This window comes from Bactrocera dorsalis, chromosome 4 (genome assembly GCF_023373825.1).
Source record: "Bactrocera dorsalis isolate Fly_Bdor chromosome 4, ASM2337382v1, whole genome shotgun sequence".
NCBI lineage: Eukaryota > Metazoa > Arthropoda > Insecta > Diptera > Tephritidae > Bactrocera > Bactrocera dorsalis.
The window spans coordinates 28,769,928-28,791,070 of NC_064306.1; the positions used below are offsets into that span (position 1 = coordinate 28,769,928).

Here is a 21,143-nt window from a genome sequence, read left to right on the forward strand (position 1 = left end):
CTTGGATCTGCTTAATACTGAAGTCAAATATGTAATACTAAAATTTTTTATTTATGAAAACTTCGAAAAATATTTAAATTTTGTTCTTCTTACTTTTCTCTGTACAGCAGATACAGGTAGGCTCTCTTAAGCTTTACTCTCAATTAAGTTACCCTCTCAGTATTGGCATTTTAAAAAATCACGTTTTTATAATTTTCCCCAATATATTTACATAAAATAACGTCACGCCACTGTCTTTGCGTTTCCTCAACGAAACTAAAATATATTTTTCCCGCAATTTGAAGTTCCCCAATGACCGGCCATTAGAAACGACAGACCATCAACGTCAACGTCATCGCCATCAACGACGTTAGCGCTGCGGCAAAGGCATTAGTTTCAACATTAGTGACAAAAGGGAAAATATTACCTTCATAAACATTTCTATACATAGAGATATATACTCACATATATATTTATACATACAATGCCCGTCATATTATACATTTGTATATGCATGTATGTATGTAGTTTTGGACATTACCTACCGATAGTGCCTGTTAAAATGATCGGTCGCTTAGTATTACTAATATAATACATGCATACATTTATAGATTCAAACATATATACATACTTATATGTAAGTAAAGACTTACACATGTATGTATGTAAATGAGTATTTATTTGTGTGTTTGTGTAATATTTTTTCAAACTGAAATCCAAAACTCAGCACAGCACTTGTTGTGAATGTGGCGCGTTTCATGGTTGATTGTCATTACTATTATGCTGTTATTGTTGTTGTGGTTATATGCTAGCGCAGTATGGAAAAAGTATGGTTGAAAACAACAGGAAGAAATATTTAATTAAAATTAGCTATGTACAATAACCACCGGCAACGTAAATTGATGCGACCCAAAGGCAGAGCCGAGCGTAGTTATGCTTGGCGCAGAGAATTCAACGATGGATGTTGGTACTCTTACGATGAGCGTAAGGTTGTACGGGCATATATACATACAATATACTTACATACGATTGGCAACAGCAACAAAATTTTGAGATACAGACAGACATATAAACGGCGTTGCGACGTAATCGTTCTGTCATAATTACAAAAACATAGCATCCGAACTGACAGACTTTTAATTTAAACCATAAATTTGACAGCGTGACTTTCTTAAGTTGCTTAGGAACCCATAATGTTTATCTAAAGAGTATGCTGACCCTATAGAAAATATTAAAAACTAATTATTTGCGCTTCCCGCTTCTGTACGAGTATGTCTCTTTCCTCTCCAAAAGTACTTAAAAGCAAATTAAGTTGACCGAATCGCGCTGTCGCACCGCCGTCGACCCCGCCCAACTTGCCTTCAATTGCAGTCGAAAAGTCGATCGCCAATCAATTGACAGTATAACAATTCATTTAAGTCCTCAACTCATGGCTACACACACGCTTAACGGCGGAAAGTGCAGCAATGCTGCCCAACTCCATAGTTGCTTTTCCCTTTCTTGCCTTGCTGGCAGCACAACTCTGCAGAGCACAACAATGGAAATTCGAAGCACTTGCTGTCCAACTTGGTCACTCGCTTGTCGTAGGCCAAGTACTGTTATTGCTTTTGTCAATTTCCCTTTTGTGGACAACTTTGATGTGCTTGTTGTTGTTGCATTCGAATTTTAATTAATTTTAGTTATTCGTTTTATGTAGTGTTGCTACATAGTCCACGCAGTCTACTTGTAGTCTTACACACTTTGCGTACTGCATAATTAATGCCAATCGGAAATTGAAATTATGGTTTTCCCCGTCGGCTATGGCTTCGTTTTCGTATGCGCCCGTTGTACTAGTAGCTTCCTTTCCGGGTCAACCATGGTTAAGCATAACTTTATCTAAATATGTAAGAATATTACCAAAGGGCTTTGCTACTTCCTTATATACTATATACATAAGTATGTGGATAGACTCCTTATTTGTATATCTATTTGAGGTTCAAACTCTAATTTTCCAGGCTCGAAGTTATTGAGTGCTTTCTTAGTTATTATTAAACATTCACGGCTATTTTGCTGGGTAACTCCGAGTTACAGTGAACAGTATTTTAATAACCCTAAGAAAGCACTAAATAACTTCGAGCCTGTTGAATATCCATCGATTGCTCCTCTCTTCCCACAACTATTTATACTTCTAGTTTACGGTGATCCTTTATATGCCTTCTTATTATTATTTTTTGGGCAAATTATAAAAATTCTCAATTCAGAGGGTCCTCCAATGTCTAGCTTTACGTTCTGAGGAAATTTTATCACTTAAAAGAATATCGCGATCTTCAGTGGCTTTAAATGCATCCACAAACAAAATCTTTCTAAATTTCCTCCGTTGACTAGATTGCTTAGTACGGACTTGCTAGTTTTCTAAGGCTGAAAGAATCTGTAAATTAAACATTATTGCCATTTCAGACATCCTACTAATTGACTCGATTAGGTGCTTTCCTGGAACTTCTAATAGTTTAATATTTGGTTGATACAAAAATATTTCTGGAATGTGTAATTAAATGAGATTAAGCTGAAAGAGGTTAGGTTACGTTAGCTTAAAATGACGGTCCTTTGTGATACCTAATTTTCCAATGTATTGATTATTAAGACCCTCATAATTTGACAAAGCGCCTTGCGCCTACCACCAATTTATTGAGACAGCTATGATAATATCAGTTTTGGTTAACTCCTAACTCGTTTCAACCTCAGTCGTGCAAAAGCCGGAAGATAGCGAATAAAAAGCTGATTTTTACCTCACCTTACTCCAGACCAAGTATACCTCTTGGACAATGTCCAGTAAGAACATCTATCGTTGCGGAAAGATGAATCTTGGTATGTGGTCGTAGTTCAGTGGATCTCCAGCGTTCTACTTCGGACTAGCAGTAGTTCGCAGTTGCACAAGAGCTGACTCTCGACCAACGCCTATTCAGTTCACGCGAGGTCTACCATAATGTCTGCCATTTCTTCTTGAGAAACTCCGCAGAGATCCAGTACCCTAACATGAAGCTTGACAGGCATCACCTTACAAAAAACTCCGTAAAGTATCGCCGGAAAACTCTCTGCGCCTCTTCTCCAGCGACTTCGCGCCGTAAGAGAATCCGTTTTGAATCAAACATTACTAACGAAAAGCAGGCTTTGTCTTCTTAAATTGGTTCCACGATCTTTTATTACCACTTTGAACTCTAATTGACTCAATTAGTCTCGCATCAAATATAAAATTAATCTGAAAATTTTCAAATAATCAAGATATGTATGGAAATGAAATAAGTATGTATGTCGAAAACTCAAAACTGAACATCAATACACATAGCAAGCTTATTTTCGTAGCGATAATGCACGTTTTTGAACGTCCTTGAAATCACACAACACAAATAACAAATGTTCCAATTAAAAACACATTCAGACAGATTACAGATTTGCCTCAGGGCAATCACATTAATGCTGTGCATAAGTGCTCACAAATATTTATAAATATGTGCATTTATACAGTTATTATGTTTGTTTGTATATAAAGAATACATATCTTGTCCAACGTAGCGCCTACTTTTCAACTTTGATGGACAAGCGTGCTGATTGAGCTAATCCATTTACTTAATGGGGCGCCTTATTTTATTGGCAATTCACCAAAACTGAACAAAATTTGACTTGTCTAACAATTAAAGCAAAACACACTTCGATAAAAGAAATTCGCAAATCATTTATTTTGTCAAATTGCCAAGAAGCGGAGACTGAATACAAATCACTATAAATAATTTTGCGAAATATTTTTTAAAAACATTCAAAAAGGCAATGAAATTAATTTTAAAAATAAAAAAAATTATTTATAATATATATTATGTATAGTAAATACATATATAAGTAAGTATACACATGTATGTGAAGGTTTGTATGTGTATTGGTATGTTTTTCTGCAAATGTTGTTGTAGAAAACTGTCTGCATACTGCGGCACCCAAATACTTAAGTGTTTTCCTCGCAAATGCACAGCTGTCTGGCAGTAAATACACATGACTCGTGTGCGTACGTAAAAAAATAAAACGAAGGAAAGACATATTTACCATGGCTTCAGTGTGAAGAGTAATGCTAAGATTAGCATAAAGATGTCTTTCTTATGTTATTTATAATAGAAAAAAGTGAAAATACCAACTGTGTGCTATTTATACCCACATTGCATTTTAAACAAACATATGTACATGTATAAGTAAGTATGGTTGTGCATATTGGGTGCATAAATGCAAAAGTGTGCGAACGTCAATGTTGCAAATTTTTAAAAGTAAATACTATGGTTGCAAACTCACTGCGTTAAACGTGAATAATGTTACCACATATGTACATATGCTTAAGTACATAAATATTTGCACAGTACATATGCATACATATTACGAGAACATATACATTTGTAAATACAAAAACAACCTTCTAATAATAATAATGTAAATAAGCGCTCAGTGTTATATGGAAGTGACATGATGTATGCTTCCATATCCAAGATGTAGATCCTTTGCTTTTGGGTGGTCCTCTGTTAGTACAATATTCGAATTGAATACAATCAATATACTTACATATGTGTTTGTTCATTGATACAGATAGTTTATTAAAATGACTCCGTAAATATGTACATACTTATGTCAAATAAATATCCATCGACAGAACTAGTCCGAGTTTTTAGTTTTTCAAAATATTCTCCAATAAGACTATAGACTTTGGGAGGCGTTTGATCAATTTTCGGAGCATTTCTGCCCCTCTGACTGAGGCAGCTCTAAAACATGTGTTCTGAACGCATCACCCGCCTCTACAGTTGTCGAAAAATGTAGAACCCTAAATTTTATTTTTCGTACGGGAATAAATAGAAGTCATTCGGTGTCAAATCACGACTATTCGAAGGATGGCTCATCAGATCGATATTTTGAGTGTGAGAGCTCGCATTGTCGCGCCTTCAGCGGTTGATTTTCCTAAGTTCGTGTAAGACAACTGCCAAACAAATGATTGTGTCCCATTCAAAATTTATTATTTTGCATTGTTCTAGTGGTATGGTTGCGACGTGGACAGTTTTACCAGAAAAGATAAGCAACCATTTGCAGGGAATTAAATATCTGTTGTTCCCCTAAAGCCTATAGTTGTTTCAAACTCATACTATGGCTGCTAATTTCGAAATATTATGAGCAACCTACTTAAATTTCCTCTTAATTGAGTTACTATTTCCTCAAGTTTATACGATTTTTGCCATTCCCATTATGCGAAGAAATAGAATCGGAATTCGTGGTTCATTTCGTACCATCGCTATATGTAGCTTGTTTAATTCGCCTGCTGCGTCAAGTTGAGTAGACGTGTGTTTGTAGTGCTCGTCACGAAAATGGAAAAACGAAATCAAGAGCAACGCGTCGCGATAAAATTGGGTGAAACAGCTTCGGAAACGTACGCTAAAATTGTAAGAGTGTATGGTGATAGTGCTCTTAGTCGGAAACCAAACGCCAAAGCTCACAATGGTTGTCTTCGCGCACCCCCCGCCCGAAAAAAGCTCACATGCACAAGTTGAAGGTGAAAACGATTGATTATTGCCTTTTTTGATAGCCGTGGAATCCTACACAAAGAATTCGTTCCACAGGGGAAAACTGTGAATCAAGTCTACTATTGCCAAGTACTCGAAAGATTGTGAAAACGAGTCAACAGGGTGCGCCCAAACATCGGTCGTAACTGGATCCTTCATCACGACAACGTGCCGCGCCACACCGCCCTCAGCGTGTCTCAGTATTTGGCCTCTAAAGGGATCGCCGTGTTGCAACAGCCGCCTTATTCGCGCGACATGTCACCCTGTGACTTGTTTTTGTTTCCTAAAACAAAATTGGTGGTCAAAGGAATCCATTTTGAGTCGATTACGGACATCCAGGAGGCCGTGACGAGGGTACTCGCGGACATCCCAGTCGAAGCGTTCCAGAAATGTTACGAAGCATGGAGAACGCGCTGGAATCGCTGTATAGCTGCCCAAGGGGACTACTTTGAAGGGGATGGCAGAGTTGTAGAATAATTTTCAAATATACGGTTTTTATGGAATCAGTCTCATTACTTAATTGTCATAAACAGTTTTTGTTCTTCCACTATATTTTAACTCCAGACGATCAATAATTTTCTCTCTGAGAACTGGATCTGCTGACGTTTTAGTCGTTCTGGAATGGAACATTTCCTGAATAGTTTGTGAACCATACACGTACTCAGATCCATTCCAACCTGTTAAAGGTTTTGGTCGTTTTGTTTCCAAGAAATCTTAATTATGGATCATAAAACGTCATGTTCGTTCAGTTCAACTAAGGTATGATAATATTTAAGATATGATTGCTAGACACATATTTTGACCTTGTCCAACACTTACATATATATTATAGATATTATATTAATTTAATTTTCTTCCTAAAATCAATGACTTTATATTCCTGAGAACGACCGGAAGAGTCCTGTCTTTGAGTGCAGTGTATGTAAACTTACAGAAGGATACCTCCAAAATTGAAGGTATGATACTCGTATACATATACACATACTAGCAGTCAGACAAATGGACAGATAGACGGATTTGGCTAAATCGACCCAGTTCCCCATTCGGATGATATACATATGTATATATGTACATATTTTATAGGATCTCCGACATTTCCTCTGGATGTTACAAACTTCGCGGCAAACTAATTACCCTGTAGAGGGTATAAGAATGGTATTCATTTCATGATTCCAGAATCTCTCTACATACATACTGTGAGCGTCAAAAATAAGTAAACAGCAGTTCTATCAATATTAAAGTGTTTATAACAACGCAGTCTTTAATGCAACAATAAAAAGTTGTATTACAGAATTCAAGGCTTATATATAAGTGCTTAACTTAGTATAAATAATAAACAAAAACTAAACACAGCCAAAAATAATTCACATAAATTAAAAATACTCTCGGTTTTTCGCGTCAAAAAAAAGTAAACAGCAGCAACAACCGTTGTTTGTTTTTATATACTTTTTTTACTACACCTTCTACATTTGTATAATCAGCAGCATTTGCATATTTACAAACATACATACAAACACACATAACATTTCTAAGTGCATGCTTGCAATTATACATTCTAAGATGGTTTGTCTATTAATGTTTGCATAAACATTTTATGTTGCGAGTAATAACTACAAATAGGCACTTCCAAGCCTACCAAGTTCGCGTTAGCGCACTTCAGCAAAATAAAATCTGCATTCAAGCAGCCAGTCACTCAGTCATGTAGTCAAACAGGCTGACACACACATACATACATAGATACAAGTGTATTTGTGTCTATACATCTGTTTGTAGTCAAGCCGTCACGTTGCTGAAGAAGAGCAAACAGTTGACAGTGACAGCAATTTACTGCTTGTTGCCAAAGCAAAAATAATAACAACAAAAACAAATGCAAACAAATGTGCAAATATAAAGCAAAAAAAGTTAGCCTCACGCCACTGACGTCTTTGCCAATCAAACTGAGGCACAATTTGATGAACTGTGCAACAACAAATGCACTGCAACTGAATGGCGATAGCAAAAAAGTTTTCTTGGAGATGTCTACATAAATACTATACATATGTGCTAACAACCACATAAATATATGTATGTATGTGTGCACATGATATTCGCGTGGCTGCGGCTACAAAATGATGCAGCCGCTCAGATGAGCGCTTGCACAATAACACAGCTATCACACACATACATATACATATACATACATATGCATATGATTGTAAAATATATCCCAGTTGGAAGTTCAATAGGCAAGTCGATTATAAACTACCGATACATAAGTACATACATACATCCATATGCATATATATTGCACTCGTTTCTTTGCATATGATAACTGACGTAGACTCATAGTAGCTGCATTCGAATCGCCCAGCTTTGGAGAGTATTAAATCGAACAAACTATATACATATATCGATTGTTCAAAGAATCTGGCAGCATGCGTTGTAATCCTAATTTAGCATGTCCTTTGTCGCAAACTCATTTGTGTCGCGCTTCCTTCTTTGGTAGAGAAACACTTCTTTCGCCGAAACGAAAAACTCATTACAAATCTGCTAGTTTCTTGCCTAGCATTCGCCAAAAAATGCATATTTTTTATTGTAAGTCTTAAATTTTGAAATTCAATACAAATTCTGTTAAATTTTATTCTTGAGACTAATTTATCTTATAAGCCTTTCACAATGATGGAACTGGTCTAAAATTTGTGAAACCAAACTTGGTAGCCTTGAAGTTATATTACTTTAATACGGAATCTGCATATCCTTTCGTATCGATTCTTATCGATTACTTTGTTGTGTTGTCAACGAGGAGGGGTATAGCAAATTGAAGACAATGTACCCGATTCCCCAATCGATAACGATGGAGCAGACGAAGAAGAAGTCCGAATAGCAATTATCCATCTGAAGAACAACAAAGCGACGGGCTGATGGATTGCGCGCCGAGCTATTCAAACACGGCGGCCAAGAACTGATAAGCAGCCTGACGATTGGAATTTAAGTGTGCTTTGCCCAATCCACAAAAAGGGAGACCCCACAATCTGCCCCAACTACCACGGGATAACCCTTCTCAACATTCGCCTCAAAATTAATACGGTCGTGTAAACTGACGTTGAGCAATACCAATGCGATCGGAAAGGATGTCTCCGAGCCATTCGATACCAAACGAGGTTTCAGATAAGGCCACTCCCTGTGTTGTGACTTCTTCAACCTACTCTTGGCTTTAGAGCTTAATCGAGCAGGTACAATCTTCTATAAGAAGTTGCTGGCATACGCCGATGATATTGATATCATTGAACTCAACAACTGCGCCGTTAGTTCTGCTTTCTCCAGACTGGATAAGGAAGCAAAGCAAATGCGTCTGGTAGTGGAAGAAGGCAAAACGAAACATCTCTTGTCATCAAACAAACAGTCTTTGTACTCGCGACTTGGCTTCCACGGCATAGTTGACAGTCATAACCTTGCAGTCGTAGATAATTTCGTCTATATTGGAACCATCATTAACACCAACAACGCCAGCCATGAAATTCAACGCAGAATAACTCTTGCCACCATATGCTACTTCGGATTGAGTAGACAATTGAGAAGTAAAGTTCTCTCTCGACGAATAAATACCAAACTCTATAAGTCACTCATCTCTCTGCATCATATATGGTGCAGAGGCTTGGACGATGACAACATCTGACGAGTCGGCGTTACGAGTTTTCTGCGAAAGAATTATGGTCCTTTGTACATTGGCAAATACCGCAGTTGATGCAATAATGAGCTGTACGAGATATACGACAACATTGACATGGACATTAAGAGACCGTAGCCGACTACGCTGGCTTGATCATGTCGTCCGAATGAATGAAAACACTCCGGCTCTGAAAGTGTTCGACGCAGTACCCGCCAGATAAAGCAGAAGAATAGGAAGGTCTCGACTTCATTGGAAAGACCGGGGGGATAAGAACCTGGCTACACTTGGAATCTCCAATTGGCGCCAAACAACGAAAAGGAAGAACGACTGGATGGTATGTAGCCAAAAGTTCTTTTTGCGCATATGAAATCTAAATCTGCATTGCCCCATGTATACCGCTCCAAAGGTTTTCAATGTCTGCTTTCGAAGCCGGTGATAGGTAAGCTACTGACAGGCCAAATACTAAAGCTAAATGCTCATTGGAGGGAATATTCTAACGTCTGTTTCACATGTTAAAGACGGTTACAGGAAGCGTTCTTATGGAAAAGTGCTTGAGTGACTAACACTCATTTTTAATTAACTGAACCTTGGACAATATTTAACTGCCACTTATCCTTGAAAGTAGTTGTACGTCAACATAGCGAAAATATGCGAAAGTCGGCAAAAAATCGTAAAACGATGCCATGCTTTAAATGACCTACAGAGCACGAAAGAGCTGAAAGCAGGCGAGCGCGAATTCTATTATCAGCGCAAAATTATTACCGAACAGTGTATTTTCCTGTAGGGTACTAACGGGTGATTTTTTTGAGGTTAGGATTTTCATGCATTAGTATTTGACAGATCACGTGGGATTTCAGACATGGTGTCAAAGAGAAAGATGCTCAGTATGCTTTGACATTTCATCATGAATAGACTTACTAACGAGCAACGCTTGCAAATCATTGAATTTTATTACCAAAATCAGTGTTCGGTTCGAAATGTGAAAATCCGCTTTTTTATCGACAAATTTTGTTCAGCGATGAGGCTCATTTCTGGTTGAATGGCTACGTAAATAAGCAAATTGCCGCATTTGGGGTGAAGAGCAACCAGAAGCCGTTCAAGAACTGCCCATGCATCCCGAAAAATGCACTGTTTGGTGTGGTTTGTACGCTGGTGGAATCATTGGACCGTATTTTTTCAAAGATGCTGTTGGACGCAACGTTACGGTGAATGGCGATCGCTATCGTTCGATGCTAACAAACTTTTTGTTGCCAAAATGGAAGAACTGAACTTGGTTGACATGTGGTTTCAACAAGATGGCGCTACATGCCACACAGCTCGCGATTCTATGGCCATTTTGAGGGAAAACTTCGGACAACAATTCATCTCAAGAAATGGACCCGTAAGTTGGCCACCAAGATCATGCGATTTAACGCCTTTAGACTATTTTTGTGGGGCTACGTCAAGTCTAAAGTCTACAGAAATAAGCCAGCAACTATTCCAGCTTTGGAAGACAACATTTCCGAAGAAATTCGGGCTATTCCGGCCGAAATGCTCGAAAAAGTTGCCAAAATTGGACTTTCCGAATAAGACGCAGCCGCGGTCAACATTTAAATCTTCAAAAAGTAAATGTCATCTACTCGTACGAAAAAGCCGAAAGAAGGCGTGCAAATTCTTTATAGCGCATTTTTTTTACCGAAAAGTGTATTTTCCTGTAAAATCACCCTTTACTTTCCACTGCCATTATGCATCCAATCAGATATACATATGTATGTATATAGATGTAGGCACTCTTATGTACTGTATTGTAGTATGTACGAAAACATTGAGATCGCGCATAGGCATTGCGCTCGAGTCGAAATTCAAGCAAATAAAAAAGCATGTGAAATGAGAAAACGTGAAATAAAAGTGATTTTCATTAATGTTTATAAAAGTGTTCTATCCAACGTCTTTTCGCTGCTTTTTTACTGCTTCCTGATTTGTGTGTGCGCCTGTTTGTGTGTGTGTGTGTGTTTGTAACTGCACATGTTTGCTTAGACGAGCATTTAAGTTTTTGTTTACAAATCTGTTTTACAATGAAAATAATCAACATCTGGGACATGTGCGCTATTTTTGTTTTTGTATACATATCCAACTGCCAGCTACTGCATTACATACTTACCTAAATACATATAAATGGTGCATATGTACAAAGGTATGTGTAGCGAGAGAAGCAGTAAGTCAAGTCGCCGTAAATAGCGCAACTGCAGTGTTTCCACGTCCTTCGTTACATGCCACATATGCTTGCCGCAAACGTAGTTGCGCGCATTTATGCACTTGTATGTGCATAAAAGTATGTATGTATGCTTGCAAGTAGCCCGCAGTAAAGTGCAGAGAAACTGCAAATGAGCGCACCGGACTATTTTTATGCGCCAAAGGGCTCACACGGCATTGCCTTCAATTTTGGCTTTTAGCACGACGATAGGGAGCACTGAGGCTAGTGCTGTTTTTTTTATTTTGCTTACATAAGCCTCGCTGCCTCAGTTGCCAAATTTCGACATGCTAGATTTGCAGTAGAAAACAGCTGCTGTCAACCAGTGCATTACTATGACAACAGTTGCGGCTTCTATGTGGCAATGCCAACTCGTAAGTACGCCACACATACATACATGCATACATACTTACATACTTAGCTGCCAACTCATGCATAGCCACAGCTTTTGGAAAGACAATCTAGCTCAAGCAAGCGCACAGCTTGATGAGCAACGCAGTTGTTGCATTTGTTATCTGCGGTACATATTTGCATGTTTGTGTGCGTGACCGCCCACCTTTCACCCCATTTGCCGCACGATCGTGCACTTATTCGATCGTCCTCAATTAGCATCAAAGTCGCCGCCAAATAAAAGCCAATCAATTGCCGTTATACGCGCGCACACATACATATACATACAAATATATTTGCTGCCACAGTTTAGTAGGTTTTCATTAAACGTCTATTTATACGTACATATATATGTATGTGTGCATGTGTTAGTTGATCGCTATATCGATCACGCTTTTCCATTACATTGTCTTTCAGCGTGGCTTTTTGTGCATTTTGCTGCCGTTCTAATTGCTAAGCGACAGTTTGTGGCTGCGATATCGCGTGACCCAAATTGCTGCCGACAGCTGTAATGGCAATCGGCTACCAGAAGCTTTCACGTCTGCCGCGCATTTGACGGTGAAAGAGTGTTGGAAAGTTCGTACTGATTGCGCGCAACGGTAATAAATTTCAATCAGCACTCAAACGAAAGGCTAGAAAAGCGCGGAGTCAAGCTCTATTTAGGTGAGTAGATAAGGGGCACACTTAACAATGATTTGTAGAGATTAGAGTGGACATCGAGGCGGGAATAGTAAAGGTGATCTCTAAAAGAAGCTACAAAGCGTCAGGATCGATAGATAACTTTAATGAAAACTAATTCTGAATTGTAATTTATATTTAATTTGACCTGTTTAGAAAAAAAAAATCACTTTCTATAGAGAAGTGGATATAGTGATACAACTTTTTCAACTTTTGCTTTCTGATCACCTCATTATTTATTGTACTGTCGTTGTCAAAAGTCATTTAAATATCAAATTCATAAAATCAGAAAAAAGCTCCACTGCTCTCGATCCGTAAATGAGCTTTCACATATTGCTTCGAGCTTTCATATCGCACAAAGCTTTCTACCACATTAGAAGCTTTTACTTAAATTAATTCAATTTGTAATGTATTACTTAACAGCTTTTGAGAAATCAAGACATCGAGGCAATTCTCTCCAATCTGCTCATTGGGTTTGACTCCTTGGGGAAATTCGTGGTGGCTGTGATTTAAGCCTGAATTCGTGTAAAATTTAAAACTCTGTGTTCCCAGCTGGGTTATTTCCAAATATTTTTTATAAAGCTTTCATCTTTACTGAGCCTTTTCTCTTAATAAATATAATATATTAAACTCTGGCTCAAAATTGGTACAACTTTTAGACAGAGAGACAAGAGATAGTGTTAGTTTTAGGATTATATTGATGATACTGAATATTAAAATATAATGAGAACGAAAGTCGAATATCTTCTCTAGCATCAGTCCATGAGCGTATTTGTAAAAGTGTTCTAACTTGGTGCAATCGGATCCGAAAACGCTCTCTTTCGGTGAGGAAAACTTCTTCGAAACGGCCAGATCGATCGAATTGAAATTTTTACACAAATAATTTCGATTTTATAAGCCACTCTGAAGTCAAAATTTTTACATAAAACACAACTTTTTTAACTGGTCATTACCGGGTTTCAACTGAATTGTACTTCAAACAGCTGTATAAAATTGCATGATGATCGATTGAGCACTTCTCGAGAAATCTTGCCAACCGGCTTCTACAACACGGTTTCGAGCAAAGCGCGTTTAAAGACGGCGCACTTAGCCTAGCTAGCCTCGAGCGCACCAGTTCTCTAGGTTGTATCTCTGAAGCTATTACTCAGATCAACTTGAAAATATAGGACAATATTTTAGAGGTGTTGTAGAATTTAAAATTTAATAATTTTTGAAACCCTTTAACCCATGTAACCCCTTAAGTAATAAGTTATTGTTTTTCTAAGCAAACAAGTTTTCCTCAGCGCCCGACAGCTTTGTTCGGAGGTCATTCTGTAGATCCCCAAAGGGGATCAAGGCAATCAAATTTTTTTCTAAATTAATCACCGATTTTTAAAACTTTTTCTGTAAATTTACGTTATTATTATTTATTTATTATATAAAATATCACTTCAATAATGATCACGAAAAAGGCGTTTTTTCGACTAGCAAATGGATATACTTATACGTAACCCCTTAATTCAATTAGAGAGTAGAGTGAGAATGCTCCAGCGTCTTTTGAAAATGCGCCACTCATTCAAATGACTCACGAAGTATCAAATATTATCTGATACAGTTTGAGATTTGAAGGCATCAAATTAATGCTTGTGCCACTTGCTGAGGCTTTTGATGCCTTTGCCCAATATTTTGCCACCCAGCAACTCAAAGCACAGTTATGGCCACTAAAGTTGCTGGCCATACAAAGCAAACTATAAAGTTCTGAGCGAGAAATATGTATGTTGCTTCAGCTTCACATGTTTGTGTACATATATATGCTTCGTGTTTGTATGTGAGTGTGTTACTACGGCAATGCATTGTTGGCAATAAAAGCGCACTTTTTCCACGCTAAACGACCAAACATAAACAGACGGCATAAAATTATTATAAAAGCGGCACAGAGATGCCAATAAAAGTGTTAGTGTTGCCACTGTTGGTATATTTGTTGTTGCTGTTGTTATAGTTGCACATTTGGCTCAAAAACTGCGTACATTGCTGAAACAGCAGCAACAAAATCAGCATTATTATATATTTATTACAGGCGGCCGTTGTCTGTTGTCATTGCAGCTTGTTTCTGAGAACTTTGCTTACGCACACACATATAACTGCATATGCATAAGTGTATGTGTGCATTTCTTATAATAAACGTAGACAATAACAACAATTGTTGTGATACGCAAAGAATTTGTAGTATTTGCATTTTTTGCTTTAATTATTATTGCCCAAACAACAATAAAAACAAAAGGCAACAACAAAAATTCAGTAGACAACAACAACAGTTGCAACTGCAGCCATAACAATTAGTTTGTAGCGCTTTGTAAAAAATAAATGCGCTTCTTTGTTATTATTGTTGTTGTTGTGAGTGGTGTTGTTGTTGCAGTTGCTGCCCATTCATTCATTAAAGCAATGCAATTGCAATAAAATGCGGCAATGCGCCACGATTAGCCCAGGCGACCGGGTGTGAGTGCTGTGGGGTGGGGCTTTCTTCATTTGCATTTGTGTGTGTGTGTGTGTGCCGTGGCAGTGCGCTGTCGGTTGTCAGTAATCAGCATTCAGTGGATGTGACATTAAATGATGTCTATTTTGCCTGCGCCTCTGTATGCGTGCAGAATATGTACGATTATATTTATTTTATTTATTTCTCGTGTTCTATATGGAACTCGTGCCATAATTGCTGCATAAGCTGCTGTGATTATTCTTAGCGTCCATTAAGATGAACAGACATGCATAAAAATCGACGATCTTACGAGACAGAGCCGTTAAAGAAGAGTTGAAAGTCAATTAAATTATAGTTTGAAATTTTTTCTTTGCTTTTTAGCTCCTTCTTCGCTAGTTACGTTAGTGGTCAATATGAACGTTTAGAAGTTTGAGGATCAGGGGTCTTAATAGTTCATATTAATTTCATTCAAATTTCAAAAAGTCGATTTTCTTTTACATATCGTCACCTGAAATGCAAAATAACGTAACAACATTTTCGGAAATTTACAATGGCATGAATGAAACACGAAATAAAATGGAACATGAGTGAAACAAAATTTTAATATTAGTTAAAACTGGTTTATATCTGACCGCAGGATCTGAAAATGTTGAACATATGTAATATTATATATGTAATTTGAAGTAGTGAAACGTAATCAATAAGACACTTAATTTCGAATTTTTTGATGATACGTTATTTTGCATTTCAGGTGACTATTAATCATCATTTTTTAACTAAGTATGTATAATCGGCTGCCGTATTCTTAAAGGCGTTTTTCTCGAAACGATGTTTCGAAGTCGGTGAGGAAAATTTCTCCGAAATGCCTTAAGAAAATTTCATGAAAACTTCTTAGATGTGTTCTTCTTTATTGGCGTAGATATGCAGAGACATAGACGATATTAATGATATGTAGTATTTGTCAGATAATGATCAAAGAAATTTGTGTTAATATATTTTAAAGCCACTTTGAAGTGTAAATTATTTCACAAAAAACCATTTATGTATCTCTTAATGAAAAATATCTGCCTACAAATTGAAGAGTTAATGCCGTCTGTTCTTTCTATCATCTAAAGCATTGAAGTTCCAAAGCATCTCAAGTAATTCAAGGTTAGGTGACTGATCAAAGATCGCACGTGGACTCCTACATACATATGTATATGTAGTCCTTTGTGACATAGAAAAGAAGAACTTCTGTCTTCGAACTTATAAAATAGCTAAACACTTAGTAGACAATATAAATTTACACAAGCATATAATTTCCACTTTCGCAAGTCGGGTGAAATGTCTGAAGGTGTGCACTCTCAAGTGTTTAAGTCTTGACCTGATAAACCTCATCTTTTTCCAAACAACTTCTGCAGATGGCCTGTGATAAGATTCCCAACCTTACAGCATGAACACCAATAGAGCAATGGTCTGGTAAAACCCCCCAAAACTAGGGAGAGGTTAGCCTTACTGAGGGCAAAAAGATCACTAAATCTCTTGCAATTGATCGTGGCTAAAAGGCTTCTGCAACAGCGCATGTACCGATGGCCAAGCTTCCGAGAAGCCCAGCTATCTGGTAGTAGACCATAAGAGGATACGAGAGCACCAACCCGCTCCCATTCGACTGATAGCGGTTCTGGGGTGCTTTCTTGCTGGCCCATCAGTTTTGCAATTACCAGTGATTCCGCTATGGCCCGGCTCCCATACCAATCTCAGCTCTGAACGCACTGTTTATGAATTCAAAGCTAATATTGCCGCTCTGCTAACTGAGTGAATGGTCACTTCTCTGAAAGAGGCTGCACTCCGGAGCAATAGATCTGCTGTTTCTTTAATGGATGTTACCTCGGGTTGGTAGCCACTGAAGCTGGAGTTAAAAAAGAGCACCTTACAGAAAACCCCTCCATCAATCCCTCAGCTTTGATCCATCCATAAAGAACCTCACTGTCCCTCTCCTCTAACGGCTTCTTCCCATTTTTATCACTCTTTTTCATTTGTACAACGGCTACATTAATGATTAAAAAGTCACAAGTTTGTTTAAAAAGATTATAAAAAATATATATATTTATATAAAATATTTCGCCAAAAATCCAAGACGGAATAATTTTAGTTGGCTTATTTTAGGACATTTTAACTAAGTTCAAACATTATGAATGACTCAAAAGAAAATTTGAAAATTTTAAAAATTTAACTTTTGAAATAAAGTGAAGTTGTCTGTGGAAAATGTAAGGCTTGAAATTAAAATGTGATTAACATATTTTTTTATCGCTGAAATAGGATTTATTCTCCAAATCCAGAAGCGCAGCAGTTTTTCATTGCTCCAAACCGATTGAGGTTAGACTAGAGCTCTCTAAGTAATCACTAAAATATAGAGATCTCATTTGAAGATTTTTAAAATTTTGTTGAGAAGAATGTAATACAAATTGTCTCCATTGAGCCAAAGCTTTGAGATAAGCGATTACAAAATGAAACTTTTATAAATTATTTAAACTGCCGTGGTCAAAAAATATAGTATGGATAGATATTATACAAGTTTAATTGAAAAATGCATTTTTTATTGGAAACATTCAAAATTCTTCGTCAAAGCTATGAATGGCCTCAGATGTTAATTGCTCACGGGAAAATTTGTTCATATCAAATCGGCAGCAGTCAAACATAAGAATTTGAAAACATTTGCTTATTTTAAATATTTTTGGAGAATATACATACACACACATACACATTTTTCTCATGTGTATATTTTCGGGCTCTCCTTTTGCATTATTTATTTACATACATTCATACATTGCATACAAATATGTATGTATATATGTAACTCAAAAAATTTCCATGCACATTTTCCGCCAGCGAAACGTCGAATATTTTCACACTTGCTACACTTGTCAATATTAATGTCATTCTTCGGTTTCCAAAAAGGGGTGGGTGGACGTAAAAACATTTCAAAAGATACAAACAGGCATCGTATACGTGTGTATGTGTGTATATGCATAAATAAAGCGACAAAATACATGTGTATGCGAACATAAATGTTGACACATGGACAAGAATATATACATATGTACGTATGTATGTCCATATGTATGGAAATATATCGCAGACTCTGCAGTATCTTAACTAGGAAGTAATGCCTCACTAGCCATACCTTGAATGATCGGCGACGATCGATGCGATCGCTCAACAGCGCGCACACACGCAATCATTTGTGTCTATGCATGTGAATATATAAGCATGTATGCGTGTGTTTTAGGTGACGCGAAGACGCAAGCTATCAGTGTCATTTGCTACAACGTCAATCAAATTGGGAGTAAAGTTAAAGTCAAACGAAAATAATCTGCAATTATTTTGGTTTTAGAACAAATATGCGTACATAGCTACATTAGGGTGGGTAAAAAAAAAAAATCCTGATAAAGTTTGGGTTCTTAATATTAATAGGAAATATTTTTTTCAACAATTTATTTCTCATATAAAAAATTAAATATCTTATTAGATTTTTTTATTGTTACAAAGAAATTCTGAGAAAGTTTGGGTTCTTAATATTAATAGGAAATATTTCATGAAGATCGGTTGAGTAGTTCTCGAGAAATCTTGCCAACCGACTTCAAAAACACAGTTTCGAGAAAAACGCGTTTAAAGACGGCGCACTTAGCCTAGCTAGCCTCGAGCGCACAAGTTCTCAAGGCTGTATCTCCGAAACTATTACTCGGATCAACTTGAAAATTTAGGACAATATTCTAGAGGTGTTGTAGAATGCTCTTTTAAAACCCGTAAGCCCATGTATTCACGTTTGAAAAATGTATCAAAAAGCCGTTTTATATATTTTATGTATTATATTATAAAAATTAATGACTTTTATTACTGCTTTTTTGGCCCACTCTAAGCTATACACATACAAAACCTATATACATATGTATAGTGAATATAAATTGTATGGTTGGTCGGATGCTGAGTTAACATATCCGTAAACACTTTCCCCTGCGCGCACTGTGCCACATATGCTGCACGCATGTGTAAAATCACATACACAGCTACAAATATGTATGCTTGCTTGTATGTATTTAAAAACAGAATTCTTATGTGCGCGCCGCTTAAGACAGCTTTCAACTCGGCAACCGCTTGATGGATGTATTTCAATCATATTTCTTCAGCGGAGCGTTTATGTTATGAAGTCTTCTACAACAACACATTAGCGCTAATAATGTGTGCCTTAATGAGTTCGAAATAACGAAAACAACAACAACAAACATGTGCATCGGTAAGCTATTAATAAGACGCTGTAGTATTTACTTGCAACGCGTTGCGTTTGCTGTGCCGCGTTGGAGTCGCGCTTGGCAGCCAAAGCCTTAAAATTTCGTTAGGTTAACGCGCTTGTTGTTATATTTGTTATGCGGCGCGTACATCGTCATGACGGCAAGCGCAACAGTGGCATTCACTGTTTAAACGCGCTGAGCCGCGCGAACCCTAATATGTGAAGAAATTTATATACAAATTTACCACGCGTACGTGTGTATGTTGCGCGCGCCCCTGCTTCCGCCGCATACAAAACGCTTACATACACCATATTTATGTGCTTTCTACCACGCGCATTTCATATATGCAAACATTAATAACGAATCTGCGCTCCAAGCGCGTTGCGCTGATTCTAGAACTGAGCACTGTAGCACACACACACGCTTAAGTTTGTTTAATTTAAAGCGGCTGCCGCGCGGCACAAACGCGCGCACTGCTTTTTCAAAAATTCATGTATTTACCGCTGTGTGCATATGTGTGTGTGTATGTATGTTTGCGCGCGCATTATGAATGTTGAATATTTTCACTTGTTTTTATTAGATTTAATTTAATTCCATTCCATTTCATTTCACTGGGCTGCGCTGGTTCCAATGAAAGTCACAGGCGGCGGGTCATCCGCTGACCGCGCGGCAAACAACCCAAACTTATTCAACGCGTTTAAACAAATAACCCCAAGCCGAAAATTCGTAAATATAAGCGATGCAAACACTTTACAATTTTACGAATATTTAACAAACACACACACATACATATATGCATGTATCTGTGTACCCAAAATCGCCCCTAAATAATATTTAAAAAATAAATTCATTACGCGCCACAACGCGCTGGAACAATGACAGCGTCGTCCATCGTCATCGCATGGCATAATTGGCAGCCATGATGTGGCGCGACGGTTTGCTTGTGCTTTGGTTAACGCGCGGCCGCCTAGCCTGACTGACTGATGCCCGGTCTGACTCTGATTTAGTGTCAGATTCAGCTGCCGAGTCAGACTTGAGCGCGACTGCTTGACAATTTGCCCGAGTGGCTGCTGCGTGCTGAAGTGTATGTGGAAATACCATCATCAAAAATATATCTGAGGTATTACGCTACACTACTAGTTGGGTCGATTAACATGCGCTAGCTATGTGTGTCTCGGCGCGTCCACGGCGGCGTCAACCGCGGCGGCTTCCGAAACAGTTTTAAATCAGCGCGCAAATAAATCATTTTATTCTGCAAAATGCAATGTAATGTAAAACAAAAACAAGTTACTCTTCTACACAGCCACACACACACGTACTCACACATACACACAAGGCTTTCCTTGCGTATTTGCTCGTTTGTGGCGAAAAAGTTAACTATTAGCATTCTGTTGATAATAATAAAAATGTTGTTTTGTTGTTGCGCGTTGTCACTGAAAGGGCGGCCTTTGTGTCTGTAGCGGCAATATATGCTTTTTGACGAGCGCTTGTTGTTTGGCTTGGCAGCGCGTTTGCAAAATTTTGATTTTATAGTACAAACCAGAGCAATGATTAATCATAATGATTGAGTTTTTTCAAATAAATTTTTCAGAGAGGCATGCTTTTTTAAAAGTTGGGGTAAACAATTTAAATTGCGAATAAGTGTGTGTATGGGTTATGCAATATTTTAAATTTTTATTTTTTAATATAAATATTTTTTTTATTCATAAGTACCACATATAGGCACCTAAAATACAAAATAACGTAACATCACTTTTCATAAGTTTACAGGCGAAGGAAAAACGATATAATAGAAACCACTCATATTGAAACAAAATTTGAGTTTTGGTTATAAAATGGTTACATTTTCGGTTTCAGTTATAAAATGGTTCTATATTGGTTATTGCATCTGACAGCGATTTTCGATTTTTTTTTATGACACGCTGTTTTGCATTTTTGG

The 21,143-nt window shown here is 37.5% G+C and overlaps 1 protein-coding gene across 1 annotated transcript in view; it reads right to left on the bottom strand.

Annotated features, from left to right (window-relative positions):
• Nucleotides 1-21,143, bottom strand: part of LOC105225011 (putative uncharacterized protein DDB_G0285119) — a 59,644-nt gene that overhangs the window by 35,966 nt on the left and 2,535 nt on the right. The gene's annotated exons all lie outside the window — the stretch shown is intronic.